The following is an 18622-nucleotide window of genomic DNA, read 5'->3' as shown; positions in this document are numbered from 1 at the left end:
TAAATTCCAGACTTGTGTTAATTTCACTAAGTCTGAAACCTGTTATCATTTGCATTTTTTCCATGCTTGTTTGAACCTGTTAATGGATGAATTAGCCGTAGCTCAGTGTTCATCTTTTGTCAAGAATCATGAGTGGATCCCTTCCATGTATTTATTTGTCATGTTTGAGTGCTTTAGCTTATTTATCTTGATCCATTTAAATGGCTACTTGCTGATTATCGCAGACCGGTGCCATATTTGTTTCGCTTGCCATTTCCAAACCGTGCATCCGATTTCGGTGATCTTTATATCGATTTCAACCGAAATCACCTCATCTTTCCAGTGGCACTCTTGGATTTCCAAGTTGAGGCCAGGTTCAATCATTCCTTTGCAAATCCTCGAAATCACTTCTATCTTTGCTTGCTAGATGCTCGCTCTTCTGCTATGCCTATGCTACGATACCTACCACTTGCTTATCATGCCTCCCAAATTGCCATGTCAAACCTCTAACCCACCATGTCCTAGCAAACCGTTGTTTGGCTATGTTACCGCTTGGCTCAGCCCCTCTTATAGCGTTGCTAGTTGCAGGTGAAGATTGGAGATCGTTCCTCGTTGGAACATGTTTATTGTTGGGATATCACTATATTATCTTGTTTATCTTAATGCACCTATATACTTGGTAAAGGGTGGAAGGCTCGGCATTATGCCTAGTGTTTTGTTCCACTCTTGCCGCCCTAGTTTCCGTCATATCAGTGTTATGTTCCCGAATTTTTCGTTCCTTACACGGTTGGGTTATAATGGGAACCCCTTGACAGTTCGCCTTGAATAAAACTCCTCCAGCAATGCCCAACCTTGGTTTTACCATTTTCCACCTAGCCTCTTTTTCCCTTGGGTTTCCGGAGCCCAAGGGTCATCTTATTTAACCCCCCCCCCCCCCGGGCCAGTGCTCCTCTGAGTGTTGGTCCACCTCGCCAGCCGCCGGTGGCCACCAGGGGCAACTCTGGGCTGGCCTACCGGAAGTTTGGAAAATCTGAGTGTGCCCTGAGAACGAGATATGTGCAGCTCCTATCGGGATTTGTCAGCATATTCGGGCGGTGTTGCTGGACTTGTTTTACCATTGTCGAGGATGTCTTGTAACCGGGATGCCGAGTCTGATCGGATTGTCTTGGGAGAAGGAATATCCTTCGTTGACTGTGAGAGCTTGTGATGGGCTAAGTTGGGACTCCCCTGCAGGGATTTGAACTTTTGAAAGCCGTGCCCGCGGTTATGGGCAGATGGGAATTTGTTAATGTACGATTGTAGATAGCCTGAAACTTAACTTAATTAAAATGCACCAACCGCGTGTGTTACCGTGATGGTATCTTCTCGGCGGAGTCCGAGAAGTGAACACGGTGTTGGAGTAATGGTTGACGTAGGTTGTTCTAGGATCACTTCTTGATCATAGTTGTCGACCGTGCTTTTGCCTCCTCTTCTCGCTTTATTTTACGCATATGTTAGCCACCATATATGCTAGTCGCTTGCTGCAGCTCCACATCATACCTTGCCGTACCTATAAGCTTAAATAGTCTTGATCGCGAGGGTGTGAGATTGCTGAGTCCCTGTGACTCACAGATTCCTTCCTAAACCAGATGCAGGGACCGATGATACCGCTCCAGACGATGCGCTTGAGCTCAAGTGGGAGTTCGATGAAGACTCTCGTCGTTACTATGTGTCTTTCCCAGATGATCAGTAGTGGTGCCCAGTTGGGGCGATCGAGGACTTTGTCGCATTTGGGGGTTGATCTTTATTTTGGTACCGTAGTCGGACCATGAGTGTTTTGGATGAATGTAATGTTATTCATGTATTTGTTTGACGTGGTGAGTGTAAGCCAACTATGTATATTTTCCCCTTTAATTATTTACATGGGTTGTTGTGAAGATTACCTCACTTACGACATTGCTTTCAAAGTGGTTATGCCTCTAAGTCGTGCTTCGACACGTAGGAGATATAGCCGCATCGAGGGCGTTACACTATCGTAGTTCATCTCCCGAGAATCTCGCAACGTTATCTCATCGATTTGTGTTGCAATCCTTCCTTTCAGACAAGATGAGTCTAGAATATCCTGACACCAACCAGATCCGAATCTCAGGCAGATATGATGGTTGGAACATTCCCGGCATTTGCATTTTGTTCCCAGCTTGCACTGGCATTGTGCCATTCTACCTTGGGCCCCGTCCATTTTCGATGATAAGAAAAATCATCCATTGCATTGTCTTCAACAAGGTAGTCCACATCATCCATTCTGGTATGAGTATGCCATTCTTTCGAATTCGTTCAAACGACCGTTTGTGATTGCCCTAGGCCGTTATAGAGAGTTGCAATGGTCTTTGAATCAAAAGTAATTCTTTTTGCCACTTAAGGGAATAGTTCCATGAGTCACCTCCCCCAAGGTGTCCCGCTATGGAATCATGGCAACTCAACTCCTCGCTACATTGACAACCGTTCACCACCTTCTTAAGCTTGAAATTGTTGTCTACCTAGTGAACCTTCGTCATCTTTTACACTCCATCCCCCTGGATGTATGTTTCATGTCTTAGCTCGAGAGATGTTTCAATGTCTCATTCCGAGTTGATCCTGAATTGTTCGATCCTCGAGAAGATCGATTCTTCTAGAGTTTTCCTTTTTTCTCTCTCGTTGTCGTGTTGGTTGAAGTTTCCGAAGCAAGACGTCGAGACAAAGATGGTGACGAATCAACGTTCTTACGAAGTGCAACCTGGATCGTGAAGATTGTGTTAGTCTGCTCCCCCCCCCTTCTTCTTAACCTACACTTGAATCTCGGGACGAGATTCTTGTTCAGTGGGGGTGAGTTGTCACAACCCTAGAATAATGCTTGTAATTAGTGCCATTGCATCCTTGCATCATGTCTAAATTCTGAAAGTTGAACTGAGGAAATTTGAAAGCCTCAAAAATTAAATTAAAAGAAGGGCAAATAACCCTGGATAATGCATCCAATGTTTCCAAAATGTTCTTCAATCATGTTTTGATAATTTTGGAAAGGGTTTTGATCCAAACCAAACATATGGAACATTTTTGAGGAATTATTTTGGACATTTGGATTTAACTCAATAAATATTTGAGTTGGATTTAATTCTTCTATAAAAGAATTAAAAGTCCAATAATTCTGGAAACCTGTGAGTGGCTCTAAATATATCCTAACAGACCACATATGAATTTCCATAAGTATATAAAATAGTTTGGTTTTGAAAACCAAATTAAAACAAACTGCAAAAATAGAAAACAGATATAAAAACTGAGAGTCTTACATGGCGCTTACCTGTCCAGCTGGCCGGCCTGCTACTATGCGGCCCAGCCCACCACCGCAGCCCCTCTGTCGCCTTCCTCCTCGCGCCAGTAGGCAGGGGTGCGTGCCCGGCGCGCGCAGACACACGCCGGCCACCTCCTCCCTGCCTGGCTGCCTCCTCCTCCCCCTGGACGTCTCTCGCAGCGCCACGCCACCCCTGGAACTCTCTCACTCTCTCCCGACCTCTTCCCCCTCCTCTGCTCTCTCTCCCTCTCTACCCGAGCGGAGCTCGTTGCCGCCGTACGCCGTAGACGCAGCCTCCGTGCTCCCCTTGCCTTCCTGATGTGTCCACGAGCATCTCCACGCCTCCCTCATCCTCTCTGTCCATCCACGCCTCGCCGAAGGCCCTGCATCGACGCCATCTTCATCATCTTCGTCGCCGGCCGCCGGAGATGCCTCTCGCCGCCCCGCTCGCTCCGGTGCTTCCCCGAGCACGCCGAGGCCACCTATGCACTTGTCGTGAGCTCCTCTACCGATTCCCCCTACTCCCATGTCCATTAGCTCATCGTAGCCCTCATTTTCGTCGAGACCGAGACCTCATCGGCGCCGGACTTGTCGTCGTCGTCGTTTTGGTTCACCTCCGTCCAAACCGAGCGCGTCACTGCACTCAGTACACCCCCAGGAGCCCGTAGCGCCCACCAGCTTCTCCTCCCATGCACCGTAGCGCCGAACCCATCATTGCCCAAACTCCGGCCACCGCCTTGGAGCTCGCCGTTGTCGGCTCCGGCCACCATCGGCCCGGCCTCCACCACCACTCGACGCGCGCCTGCAAGAGTTCTCCAACGAGCCCAAGAACGGCCTCGTCTGTGCCCTGTGGGTGTTTTCCGAGCCGCGCCATCGTCTCAGGCCTCGCCGGCGTCGAGTCGCCGGTGGGTTTGACCCACTTTAACCCCGGCTGGGCCCCTCCCAAAGTCAATGACATGTGGGGCCAGCCCTAACTGGATTAGTTAGGCGTTAGTTAGTGCTAATCACCGATGTTATGTGTTAACTCCCTCGCTAAACTAACCCTGAGCCACTGACATGTGGGCCCGGCTGATACGTCTCCAACGTATCTATAATTTTTGATTGCTCCATGCTATATTATCTATTGTTTTAGGCAATGTTGGGCTTCATTTTCCACTTTTATATTATTTTTGGGACTAATCTATTAACCGGAGGCCCAGCCCAGATTTGCTGTTTTATGCCTATTTCAGTGTTTCGAAGAAAAGGAATATCAAACAGAGTCGAAACGGAACGAAATCAACCGGAGAAGTTATTTTTGGAACGAAAGCCACCGGATAGACTTGGACTCCACGTCAGGAGATACGGGAGGTGCTCACGAGGGTGGAGGCGCCCCCCCTAGGGTGCGCCCCCTGCCTCGTGGGGCCCTCGTGGCTCCCCTGACATACTTCTTCCGCCTATATAACTCCACGTACCCTAAAACTTCTAGAACGCACATTAGATCGGGACTTCCGCCGCCAGAAGCCTCCGTAGCCACTGAAAACCAATCTAGACCCGTTCCGGCACCCTGCCGGATGGGGCAATCCCTCTTCGGTGGCCATCTTCATCATCCCGGTGCTCTCCATGACGAGGAGGGAGTAGTTCTCCCTCGGGGCTGAGGGTATGTACCAGTAGCTATGTCGTTGATCTCTCTCTCTCTCTCTCTCTTGTGTTCTTGAGGTGATATGATCTTGATGTATCGCGAGCTTTGCTATTATATTTGGATCCTATGATGTTTCTTCCCCCCTCTTCTCTCTTGTAATGAATCAAGTTTCCCCTTTGAAGTAATCTTATCGGATTGAGTCTTTAAAGATTTGAAAACACTTGATGTATGTCTTGCCGTGGATATCTGTGGTGACAATGGGATATCACGTGATTAACTTAATGTATGTTTTGGTGATCAACTTGCGGGTTCCGCCCATGAACCTATGCATAGAGGTTGGCACACGTTTTCGTCGTGATTCTCCGGTAGAACTTTGGGGCACTCTTTGAGGTCCTTTGTGTTGGTTGAATAGATGAATCTGAGATTGTGTGATGCATATCGTATAATCATACCCACGGATACTTGAGGTGACATTGGAGTATCTAGGTGACATTAGGGTTTTGGTTGATTTGTGTCTTAAGGTGTTATTCTAGTACGAAATCTAGGGCTGTTTGTGACACTTATAGGAATAGCCCAACGGATTGATTGGAAAGAATAACTTTGAGGTGGTTTCGTACCCTACCATAATCTCTTCGTTCGTTCTCCGCTATTAGTGACTTTGGAGTGACTCTTTGTTGCATGTTGAGGGATAGTTATGTGATCCAATTATGTTATCATTGTTGAGGGAACTTGCACTAGCGAAAGTATGAACCCTAGGCCTTATTTCCTATCATTGCAATACCGTTTACGCTCACTTTTATCACTTGTTACCTTGCTGTTTTTATATTTTCAGATTACAAAAACCTTTATCTACTATCCATATAACACTTGTATCACCATCTCTTCGCCGAACTAGTGCACCTATACAATTTACCATTGTATTGGGTGTGTTGGGGACACAAGAGACTCTTTGTTATTTGGTTGCAGGGTTGCTTGAGAGAGAACATTTTCGTCCTACGCCTCCTACGGATTGATAAACCTTAGGTCATCCACTTGAGGGAAATTTGCTACTGTCCTACAAACCTCTGCACTTGGAGGCCCAACAACGTCTACAAGAAGAAGGTTGTGTAGTAGACATCAAGCTCTTTTATGGCGCCGTTGCCGGGGAGGTTAGCGCTTGAAGGTATATCTTTAGATCTTGCAATCGAGTCTTTTAGTTTCTTGTTTTATCACTAGTTTAGTTTATAAAAGAAAACTATAAAAAATGGAATTGAGTTTGTCTCATACGCTTCACCTTTTTAATATCTTTCGTAAGTATGATGGAAAGGATAATTGTGCTCAAGTGCTAGAAAAAGAAATCTATAAAATGTTTGGCACTAAATATTTGAATGATGAGCATGATTGCAATGTTGTTAGTGTGAATTCCTTGAATATCCATGATGCTAATAATATGCAAAGCCACAACCTTGGGGAAGCTATGTTTGATGAAGATTATATTTTTTGTTCCCCAAGTTTTGATGTGCAAATTTATTATGATGAGAGCATGCCTCCTATCTATGATGATTATTTTGATGACACGTATGCTTTAAAGAATAATAATAACCATGAAACTTGTCATCTTGATCTTAATTTTCAATCACATGATAATTATTTTGTTGAGTTTACTCCCACTATTATTCATGAGAAGAATTTTTCTTATGTGGAGAGTAGTAAATTTTGCATGCTTGTAGATCATGAAAAGAATGCTTTATGTGATAGTTATATGGTTGAATTCATTCATGATGCTACTTAAAATTATTGTGAGGGAGGAATATATTCTTGTAGGAATTGCAATAATATCAAGTTTCCTCTCTATGTGCTTAAAGTTTTGAAGTTATGCTTGTTTTACCTTCCTATGCAAGTAGATTATTGTTCCCATAAGTTGTTTGCTCAAAAAATCCCTATGCATAGGAAGTATGTTGGACTTAAATGTGCTAGTCATATTCTTCATGATGCTCTCTTTATGTTACAATTCTTATCCTTTATGTGAGCATCATTGAAATCATCATGCCTAGCTAGGGGCGTTAAACGATAGCGCTTGTTGGGAGGCAACCCAATATTATTTTTGTTCCTTGCTTTTTGATCCTATTTTAGTAATAAATAATTCATCTAGCCTCTGCTTAGATGTGGTTTTATGCTTTTAATTATTGTTTGTGCCAAGTAGAACCTTTGGGAAGACTTGGGGAAAGTCTTTGCGATCATGCTGTAAAAAACAGAAACTTTAGCACTCACGAGAAGTACTGCCATTTTTATTTGGAGAGAGATATTTAGTTAATTCTGTTTGAATATTATTAATAGATAAATTCCTGAGGTCCATCAATTTATTTGAGAATTTTATGAGTTCCATAAGTATACGTTTGATTCAGACTACTACAGACTATTCTGTTTTTGACAGATTCTGTTTTTCGTGTGTTGTTTACTTATTTTGATGAATCTATGGCTAGTAAAATAGTTTATAAACCATAGAGAAGTTGGAATACAGTAGGTTTAACACCAATATAAATAAAGAATGAGTTCATTACAGTACCCTGAAGTGGTGATTTGCTTTATTATACTAACGGAGCTTACGAGTTTTCTGTTAAGTTTTGTGTTGTGAAGTTTTCAAGTTTTGGGTAAGGATTCGATGGACTATAGAATAAGGAGTGGAAAGAGCCTAAGCTTGGGGATGCCCGGGGCACCCCAAGGTAATATTCAAGGATAGCCAAGAGCCTAAGCTTGGGGATGCCCCGGAAGGCATCCCCTCTTTCGTCTTCGTTCATCGGTAACTTTACTTGGAGCTATATTTTTATTCGGCACATGATATGTGTTTTGCTTGGAGCGTCAATTTATTTTGTTAGAATTTGCTTGCTGTTATTTAGAACAATGTTTTGCATCTTTTATTTCAATAAAAGTGGCATTGATAGCCTTTACTATGCCTATGTTACAAGTATACATGTTGCTGTTTGAAAACAGAAAGTTTACCGTTGTTGCAATAATTCCCTAGAAAAGTCAGAATGTGATAAAATGTTGAAACCTTTTGAATATTAAGCTCTGATAAAATTACTACAGTGGTAATTTTCTTTCGTAATTTTTGGAGCTAGGTAAGTATGGATGTTGCTGCATTCTTTACAGACTATCCTGTTTACGCAGATTGCTGTTATGTTTGCATATGTTTGCTTCTTTAAGATTCTATTTGAGGATAGGACTATTAAATATGCAGAGGAATTTAGTATGCAATGTTGAATAATAATTTTAGTGATTTGCTACAGTAGAGTATGATAAGGTTTTTGCAATGGTTTATACTAACTTATCTCACGAGTCCTTGTTGAGTTTTGTGTGGATGAAGCTTTTGAGATTTAGGGAGACCATGATATGAGAGGAATTAAGGAGACACAAAATCTCAAGATTGGGGATGCCCAAGGCACCCCAAGATAATATTTCAAGAAGTCTCAAGCATCTAATCTTGGGGATGCCCCGGTTGGCATCCCACCATTCTTCTTCAACAATGATCGGTTAGTTTCGGTTGATCCTAAGTTTTTGCTTCTTCACATGATGTTTGCTATTCTTAGATGTCATTTTATTTTGATTTCCTTGCTGTTTGAATAGTATTCCAAGATCTGAAATTATTAAATGTTAGAGAGTCTTCACATAGTTGCATAATTATTTGACTACTCATTGATCTTCACTTATATCTTTCGGAGTAGTTTGTCGTTTGCTCTAGTGCTTCACTTATATCTTTTAGAGCATGGTGGTAGTTTTATTTTTAAGAAATAGATGAACTCTCATGCGTCACTTATATTATTTTGAGAGTATTAATAGCATGGTAATTTGCTTAAAATCCTAATATGCTAGGTATTCAAGAATAATAAAATTCTCATATGAGTGTGTTGAATACTATGAGAAGTTTGATACTTGATAATTGTTTTGAGATATGGAGATGGTGATATTAGAGTCATGCTAGTTGAGTAGTTGTGGATTTGAGAAATACTTGTGTTGAAGTTTGTGATTCCCGTAGCATGCACGTATGGTGAACCGTTATGTGATGAAGTCGGAGCATGATTTGTTTATTGATTGTCCTCCTTATGAGTGGCGGTCGGGGACGAGCGGTGGTCTTTTCCTACCAATCTATCCCCCTAGGAGCATGCACGTAATATTTTGTTTCGATAACTAATAGATTTTTGCAATAAGTATTTGAGTCCGTTATGACTAATGTTGAGTCCATGGATTATACGCACTCTCACCCTTCCACCATTGCTAGCCTCTCTAATATCGCGCACCTTTCACCGGTATCATACACCTACCATATATCTTCCTCAAAACAGCCACCATACCTACCTATTATAGCATTTCCATAGCCATTCCGAGATATATTGCCATGCAACTTTCCACCATCCAGTTTATCATGACACATTCATCATTGTCATATTGCTTAGCATGATCATGTAGTTGACATCATATTTGTGGCAAAGCCACCGTTCATAATTCTTTAATACATGTCACTCTTGATTCATTGCATATCCCAGTACACCGCCGGAGGCATTCATATAGAGTCATATCTTGTTCTAGTATCGAGTTGTAAATAAATAGAAGTGTGATGATCATCATTCAATAGAGCATTGTCCCCCCCAAAAAAGAGAAAGGCCATAAAAAAAGAAAGGCCAAATAAAAAAATAAAGGCCAAATAAAAAAGGAAAGGCCAAATAAAAAAATAAAAATAAAAGGGACAGTGCTACTATCCTTTTACCACACTTTTGCTTCAAAGTAGCACCATGATCTTTATGATAGAGAGTCTCTTGTTCTGTCACTTTCATATACTAGTGGGAATTTTTCATTATAGAGCTTGGCTTGTATATTCCAACAATGGGCCTCCTCAAGTGCCCTAGGTCTTCGTGAGCAAGCAAGTTGGATGCACACCCACTTAGTTTCTTTTTGAGCTTTCATACACTTACAGCTCTAGTGCATCCGTTGCATGGCAATCCCTACTCACTCACATTGATATCTATTGATGGGCATCTCCATAGCCCGTTGATATGCCTAGTCGATGTGAGACTATCTTCTCCCTTTTTGTCTTCTCCACAACCACCATTCTATTCCACCTATAGTGCTATATCCATGGCTCACGCTCATGTATTGCGTGAAGATTGAAAAAGTTTGAGAACATTAAAAGTATGAAACAATTGCTTGGTTTGTCATCGGGGTTGTGCATGATTTAAATATTTTGTGTGGTGAAGACGGAGCATAGACAGACTATATGATTTTGTAGGGATAGCTCTCTTTGGCCATGTTATTTTGAGAAGACATAATTGCTTTATTAGTATGCTTGAAGTATTATTATTTTTATGTCAATATGAACTTTTGTCTTGAATCTTATGGATCTGAATATTCATACCATAATTAAGAAGAATTACATTGAAATTATGCCAACTAGCATTCCACATCAAAAATTATCTTTTTATCATTTACCTACTCGAGGACGAGCAGGAATTAAGCTTGGGGATGCTTGATACGTCTCCAACGTATCTATAATTTTTGATTGCTCCATGCTATATTATCTACTATTTTAGGCAATATTGGGCTTTATTTTCCACTTTTATATTATTTTTGGGACTAACCTATTAACCGGAGGCCCAACCCAGATTTGCTGTTTTATGCCTATTTCAGTGTTTCGAAGAAAAGGAATATCAAACAGAGTCGAAACGGAACGAAATCAACTAGAGAAGTTATTTTTGGAACGAAAGCCACCGGATAGACTTGGACTCCACGTCAGGAGATACGGGAGGTGCTCACGAGGGTGGGGGCGCCCCCCCCCCTAGGGCACGCCCCCTGCCTCGTGGGGCCCTCGTGGCTCCCCTGACGTACTTCTTCCGCCTATATAACTCCACGTACCCTAAAACTTCCAGAACGCACATTAGATCAGGAGTTCCGCCGCCAGAAGCCTCCGTAGCCACCGAAAACCAATCTAGACCCGTTCTGGCACCCTGCCGGAGGGGGCAATCCCCCTCCGGTGGCCATCTTCATCATCCCGGTGCTCTCCATGACGAGGAGGGAGTAGTTCTCCCTCAGGGATGAGGGTATGTACCAGTAGCTGTGTGTAACACCCCGGATGTAATTTACCTTATCTGTACTCCAACTCTTGTTGTTTCCGGCACTAAGTTATTTTATTTCCTCGTTGTCGGGTTTTTGTCTCCGTGTGTTGTTGTCTTTGTCATGCATCTCATATCATGTCATCATGTGCATTGCATTTGCATACGTGTTCGTCTCATGCATCCGAGCATTTTCCCCGTTGTCCGTTTTGCATTCCGTCGCTCCTATGTCCTCCGATGGTCCTTTCTACCTCTTTTTGTGTGCGGGTGTTAAACATTTTCAGATTGGACCGAGACTTGTCATGCGGCCTTGGTTTACAACCTGTAGACTGCCCGTCAAGTTTCGTACCATTTGGACTTCGTTTGATACTCCAACGGTTAACAGAGGGACCGAGAAGGCCTTGTGTGTGTTGCAGCCCAACACCTCTCCAAACTGGCCCAAAACCCACCTAAACTCCTTCCATCATCTAGAGCGTTCGATCACGATCGTGTGGCCGCAAACCGCACCTCATTCGGAGCTTCCTAGCCTCCTCTACCTCTATAAATAGGTCTCCCCTCAAAAATCACAGGTCTTCTCCCTCGTAACCCTAGACAAATTCCCTCGCGCCGCCACCGGACACGTCCGTCCCGGGCGGACGGAATCGTGCCGCCGCCCCGCACCAGTGGCATAGTGCCACATGGCGCGCCGCCGCTCTCCCCGCCGCCGGCCCAGAGAGCCCAGGGCGGGCCCTCCCCGGCCCATCTCCTCACGTCGCCCGCGGCTCGTCGTCCTCGCCCGCGGCGACCCTGCCCGCGCGCCGCCCGGGTGCCCCGCCGCCTTCGCCGCCCGTCCCCGACGCCGGCGAGCTCCGCCACCGCACCGGAGCGTGCGTCGCCCGAGTCCAGCATCCGGCGACCCCGCCGACCAGCGCCGCCCCGCACCAGCACCACTCCGGTCACCGCCCTCCGCTCCGGTCGCCGGATCTAAGGCCGGCAAGTTCCCCTCCGGCGACCAGCTCCTTCTCCGGCGACCCCGCGCCGCCGACCTCGTCCCGCGCGCCGGTAGCTACAGTAGTTCTCAGATCTGGAGACGGTTGACTTTTCCCCCGAAACCCTAGCTAATTTCATCTCATTGCATCATTTTCATTTGAGCTCATCTTGATGCCCGAAATGCTGTTGGAAGAGGGCTATGTGAGGAATATGTCAGATCTGTTTCAGCAAATGGCCTTTTGTTATTTTTGCCATGATTAATGTGTGCATGCTATGATCCTGAGCTCTACATGTGTTTTGTTAAATGCCATGCCATCTTTACAGGGGTGTATGCCATGTATTTTTGTGATATTTATGGTGACTAGCACAAGCATGCAAAGTAGCTTACTCGGTGATGCTGATTTCAGGGACTTAGGATTATTCTAAGTCCTTGTTCTGTTTTTGTCTTTATGCCATATGTTCATGTTGTTTCCTAGTGATCCGTGCCTCTTTTGAGGATGATCAGTAAGGATGTTTTGTTAACATTGTGGTGCTCTATCCATCCATGTCTTTTTTTGCAATTATGGAGCAACCTAACTTGAGTCAATCGAGCTCTACTTTTGCTATAAAATGATCCTGGCAGATTGTTGACATGTTTAGCGATTTTGCCGAGGATGTTGCTATTGATCTGTGCATGCTATGTTGTTGTTCTTGCCATGTATAGATTATATGCCATCTCTTCTTCATGGGTGTATGCTTAGATTATCATGCCATGCTCTGCAGTGAGTGCATCGAGCTCGTAAACATGCCTACTCGTTAATCTGTTTTGCATGCTCCAGTTTTTCACCAAGTCTGAATCTGTTTATGTTTTTGCTATGTTCACATGCTTGCAATTGTATTTTATGATCCATTTTGGCTCAAGGTCACTAAGGGACTTTTGTTAGGTGCTTAGAGTAGCTTCATTCCATGCCTTTATTTCCATGATATGTTCCTATAGCATATAGTTTTCATGCTCTAAAGTGTGCTTCCTGATGATAAAATTCCAGACTTGTGTTAATTTCACTAAGTCTGAGACCAGTAATCTTTTGCACTTTTGACATGCTTGTTTGAACCTGTTAATGGATGAATTAGCCGTAGCTCGGTGTCCATCTTTTGTCAAGCATCATGAGTGGATCCCTGCCATGTATTTTGTTGTCATGTTTGAGGGCTGTAGCATATTTATCTTGTTGCATTTAGATGGCTACTTGCTGATTATCGCAGTCCGATGCCATATTTGTTTTGCTTGCCATTTCCAAACCGTGCATCCGATTCCGGTGATCTTTATATCGATTTCAACCAAAATCACCTCACCTTTCCAGTGGAACTCTTGGATTTCTAAGTTGAGGCCAGGTTCAATCATTCCTTTCCAAATCTTGCATATGCATCACATACCGCATCCCGCATATCATACCATGTTTGCATCATGTTGCTTGAGCATTGCACGTGGTTGATTGTGTTCCGTTTGATTGTTGTTCTTGTTTGGGTAGAGCCGGGAGACGAGTTCGTGAATAAGGAGCCTGTTGAGTTCGCTTACGAGGATCAAGGCAACTCTGAGTACTTGGCAGGCAAGATGACCATTCCCTCGAAATCACTTCTATCTTTGCTTGCTAGATGCTCGCTCTTTTCCTATGCCTATACTACGATACCTACAACTTGCTTATTGTGACGCCCTCGATTCAATAGTACACTAATCATACACGCAAATGTGTACGATCAAGATCAAGGACTCACGGGAAGATATCACAACACAACTCTAGACACAAATTAAAATAATAGAAGCTTTATATTACAAGCCAGGGGCCTCGAGGGCTCGAATACATAAGCTCGAAAACACAAGAGTCAGCGGAAGCAACAATATCTGAGTACAGACATAGGTTAGACAAGTTTGCCTTAAGAAGGCTAGCACAAAAACAACATCGATCGAAAAGGCAAGGCCTCCTTCCTGGGAGCCTCCTAACTACTCCTAGTCATCTGCGGTCTTCACGTAGTAGTAGGCATCCTCCGGATAGTAGTAGTCATCAGTGGCGTCGTCTGGCTCCTGGGATCCGTCATCTGGTCACAACAATCAGGTATGGGGGAAAAGAAGTAGCAAAGCAACCGTGAGTACTCATCCAAAGTACTCGCAAGACTTACATCAGATCTAAACTAAGTATGCATCTGTACCAAAGGAATGGGTTGTATCTGTGGACTAAACTGCAGAATACCAGAAGAGAAGGGGAAAGCCTAGCCTATCGAAGACTAGCATCTTCTGGAATCCACCATCTTGCAGCAACAGGAGGGAGTAGAGTAGCACAAAGTCAAGTAGTAGAAGAGTTATCAACCTCGGCCAGAGATCCTTTCTCGACACCCTGCAAGAAAGCAGTCCCAGAGCCATACTATCCAGTTATCATCACATATCCAAGTCTCATCTCCATGTCTCATCTCAAGTATCCAGTTCTAGTTGTATCGATCGGGATACAACTCCAAGTGTCCGTTACCGTAGGACAGGCTATCGATAGATGTTTTCTTCCCTGCAGGGGTGCACCAACTTACCCACCACGCTCGATTAACTCCGGCTGGACACACTTTCCTGGGTCATGCCCAGCCTCGGCCAAACAATACGCCGCAACCCGACCTAGGCTTAATAGAGAGGCCAGCATGCCGGACTAAACCTATGCCCCCAGGGGTCATGGGCCATCTCCCCGGGAACTCCTGCACGTTGCGAACGCGGCTGGTGAGCAGACCTAGCTACCTCCTTCAACAAGGTAGGTGCTTTCCAGTCCAACCCGGCGCGCGCCGCTCAGTCGCTGACGTCTATTAAGCTTCAGCTGATGTATATGACGCAGAACGTCCATACTATGCCCACGTGATGGTTAGTGCTATCAGGCCAGAGGCCCCTCGGATCAAATATCCAAATCGTAGTGGATTAGGAACACGTGGTAACGAGCAGAGACTCACGATCGATGTGACCCTGTCGCCCCGTCTCGAGTACTTGCGGCAAGGGCTAAGAATGCCCGGCCATGCCTCGTAAGTATCTCGCGGGCGCCTTCCAGGTCAACCCGACTCTACATCACTCGCAATTAAGCTCGCGCGGGTACCCCTCGGGGTCGACCCGTCTTTAGTAACATGACTCAGTGTAAAGTCATAGTAACCATAGTAACTGTGTATCTAACACCAAAGGGAAAACCCAAGGAATCACCCCCGGTGAATTCCACTCGATGTTGTCATCAAGGTGAACGTAAGAGGACCCACCCTCAAGGTTCATGTTTGATGGGTTGCACGACAGAGCCGTAATGAAAGTGGTTAAGGAGGAAATCACCCTCGATGACCTCGACTGTATAGCTACACTGCGGAGATCTCATCAGGAGTGATGTAAGAGGTTCCACCCTCGGCACTCGATGGTAACTCTACAGAGTCGTACAACTAGGGGGTGATGTGCGGTGTCGGGGCCTGGACGTCGATCATGTTGATCGAGTCATCGAACATACAGCGAGGCAACTGGGACAAGGTGGGGGTCACTGATGGATCTCTAACCAACCTATACTAAGCAGTTTAGGATAAGCAGGTAAGGTATAAAAGCAGGTAACAACAACAGGCTATGCATCAGAGTAGGATCATACAGAAAGCAGTAGCAGTTCTAATGCAAGCATGAGAGGAAAAGAAATAGGCGATATCGGAATGCTCAAGGGGGGTTTGCTTGCCTGGTTGCTCTAGCAAGGAGGGGTCGTCATCGACGTAGTTGATCACAGCGGCAGCGGTCTCGGGGTCTACCAGAGAGAAGAGGGGAAGAAACAGTAAATACATAGCAAGCAAGTGCATAACAGGACAACAGGCAGAGCTAGACGGGTTCTAATGCGGTGCTACACGATACCGGTGAAGGGGGATAACATCCAGGAAAGTTTTCCCAGTTCCGGACCTGTGTCAGACAGATGACCAGAGGGGGAAAGTTCCATGTTCAGATAGTCAGAGGCATCTGACAGGTAAACAGACCACGTGTTCGGATTCGTCTCCTCGTTCTGAGCAACTTTCATGTAGAAAACTTTTTCATCCGAGTTACGGATTATTTTCTATGATTTTCCAAAGTTTAAAACAATTTTTGAATTAATTATTAATTATTAAAATTCGACAGAAATGAATAATGACATCAGTATGATGTCATCATGACAACAGCAGTCAACCAGTCGGTTGACTGGTCAACCTGTCAACCGGGGCCCGCCTGTCATAGGCATAGCTAAATAAACATGTTTTAATTAACTAAACCAGTTAATTAGACAAATTAAACAGAAGTAATTAAGTTAAGTTAATTAAACTATTTAATTAATTAATTGATATTTTTCTTAAAGTTATTTTTTTAAACTCTTTTTTTAAAACAGGGGGGTGTGGGGCCCAGTCGTCATAGGCCCTGGGCCAACTCGGGGCGGTTAGCGGGCGAACGGGCACTGGGGTCCGGGCGATGGCCCTGTGCGGTTGCTCGCCCAGCAGGGCTGCCAAGGCCATGGCCACGACCGGCCACAGCGGGAGTTGGTCGGCGAGCGGCGGCTGGCGAACGCAACGCATGGGCAAAACGGGCGTAGCGGGGCGGGACTGGCGGGGCGCCGGTGAGCCAGGCGAGGGGGGGGCAAGCGGGCGCGGGCAGCGTGCGGGCCGGGCGGTGCGGGCAGAGCTGCGAGCCGCGAGGAGGGAAGGTGCACGGCGGCCGGGACAGCACGCAGCTGCGGTGGGGAGCGCGACGAGCGCGTGGCCGCGGGGCACAGGGAGGGAAGAAGGCCGGGGGCCACGAGAGGAACGGCCCGGGGCCGATGCAGACACGTGTGGCTGCAGGGACCGGGGCATGCGGGCGCTAGCAACGTCGGGAGATGGCCGAGGCCAGGGGAAGGGAGGAGGGTGAGCTCACGGGCGCGTTGAGGAACGGGGGCGGCGAGGCTTGACGGAGTCCGTTGAGGAGGAGGACGGGGACGGGGAGCGCTGGTGAGGAGGAGACGAAGACGACGGGGTGGCATCGCGGCGTCGGGGAGGCGCTCACCCCAGAGCTCAGGGGCAGCTCGGCGACGTCGGGGCAGCGGTGGTGGTGGCCGGGGCAGAGGGGCTCGTTGCGGCAGCGTTGGAGGAGCTGCGGGGCAGAGGAAGCGGTCCTCGGGCGCGGGCGGAGCATCGAGGGGGCGGCTCCGGTGAGGGGGGTGCTCCGGGGAGGAGGGTGAGGGGCAGTTCTCCGACGAGGTGCGCCGCGGGGTGCCAGCGTCGAGGGTCAGCGGCGGGGTCGAGCCCGATCCCGATTGGATCGGGGGGAGAGGGAGAGTGGGGGAGAGTGGGTGCGTGGGTTAGGGTCTGCGAGGGGGTGAGGGGATATGGGAGCGTCGGCTGGGCCGGCCAGTAGCTGGGCCGGTGGCCTACTGGGCTGAAGCCCAGTGAGAGGGGGGGCCTTTACTCTCTCTCTCTCCCCTCTGCTTTTCTCTGTTAATTCTTTTTCTGTAAAAACCAGAGAAGGAAAAAGATTTATCTAGGGACCCTAATAATTTAGAAAAAGGTGAGACTGGATCATAAAAGTCCAGTGCATTTTTAGGCACTGTCACAATTATTTTTGGGAGAGATTTAGATTCGTTTGGAAATTTCATAAATGAATTTACATTTTAAATTGCTGGAATGGCACTGTTATAACTGTTAGTGTCCATTTTAGCATAGGAGTGATGTTTTTTTATTTACATCAAATTGTATTGGAATATTTGCTAAATGATGAACATTTTTCCAGCAACTTTTGTGCAACTTCAAGTTTCACTTATGTTTTGAATTAGAATTCGGATGGGAGTAGAAAAGAGATATTGAACAAAGGTGATTAAGCATTATTTAGCCAAAAGATTAGGCTTAATCACACAGGGTTACTGTAGCATGACACTGGGGTGTTACACTTATCATGCCTCCCAAATTGCCATGTCAAACCTCTAACCCACCATGTCCTAGCAAACCGTTGTTTGGCCATGTTACCGCTTTGCTCAACCCCTCTTATAGCATTGCTAGTTGCAGGTGAAGATTGGAGATCGTTCCTTATTCGTACATGTTTATTGTTGGGATATCACCATATTATCTTGTTATCTTAATGCATCTATATACTTGGTAAAGGGTGGAAGGCTTGGCCTTATGCCTAGTGTTTTGTTCCACTCTTGCTGCCCTAGTTTCCGTCATATCGGTGTTATGTTCCCGGATTTTGTGTTCCTTACATGGTTGGGGTATAATGGGAACCCCTTGACAGTTCGCTTTGAATAAAACTCCTCCAGCAATACCCAACCCTGGTTTTACCATTTGCCACCTAGCCTCTTTTCCCTTGGGTTTCCGGAGCCCAAGGGTCATCTTTATTAAACCCCCCGGGCCAGTGCTCCTCTGAGTGTTGGTCCAAACAGAGCCACTTCCAGCGCCACCTCGGGGAAACTTGAGCGTTGGTTTGAGTTGTACGTAGTGTTCATCTGAGTGTGCCCTAAGAACGAGATATGTGCAGCTCCTATCGGGATTTGTCGGCACATTCGGGCGGTGTTGCTGGACTTGTTTTACCATTGTCGAGGATGTCTTGTAACCGGGATGCCGAGTCTGATCGGATTGTCTTGGGAGAAGGAATATCCTTCATTCACCGTGAGAGCTTGTGATGGGCTAAGTTGGGACTCCCCTGCAGGGATTTGAACTTTCGAA

The 18622-nt window shown here is 45.8% G+C and overlaps 1 long non-coding RNA gene across 1 annotated transcript; it reads right to left on the bottom strand.

Annotated features, from left to right (window-relative positions):
• Positions 1–13720: 13720 nt before the first annotated feature.
• Positions 13721–17261, bottom strand: LOC147975889 (uncharacterized). The gene is made up of 3 exons (XR_015601181.1): positions 16842–17261; positions 15649–15714; positions 13721–14020 (listed from the first exon to the last, which is right to left on the bottom strand). It is a non-coding gene; the product is annotated as an uncharacterized LOC147975889 (long non-coding RNA).
• Between the last annotated feature and the right edge of the window lie 1361 nt (positions 17262–18622).

Source organism: Triticum urartu, chromosome 4A (assembly GCF_056163025.1).
Source record: "Triticum urartu cultivar PI428250 chromosome 4A, HENAU_Tu73, whole genome shotgun sequence".
NCBI lineage: Eukaryota > Viridiplantae > Streptophyta > Magnoliopsida > Poales > Poaceae > Triticum > Triticum urartu.
This window is presented reverse-complemented; position numbering and strand designations above follow the sequence as displayed.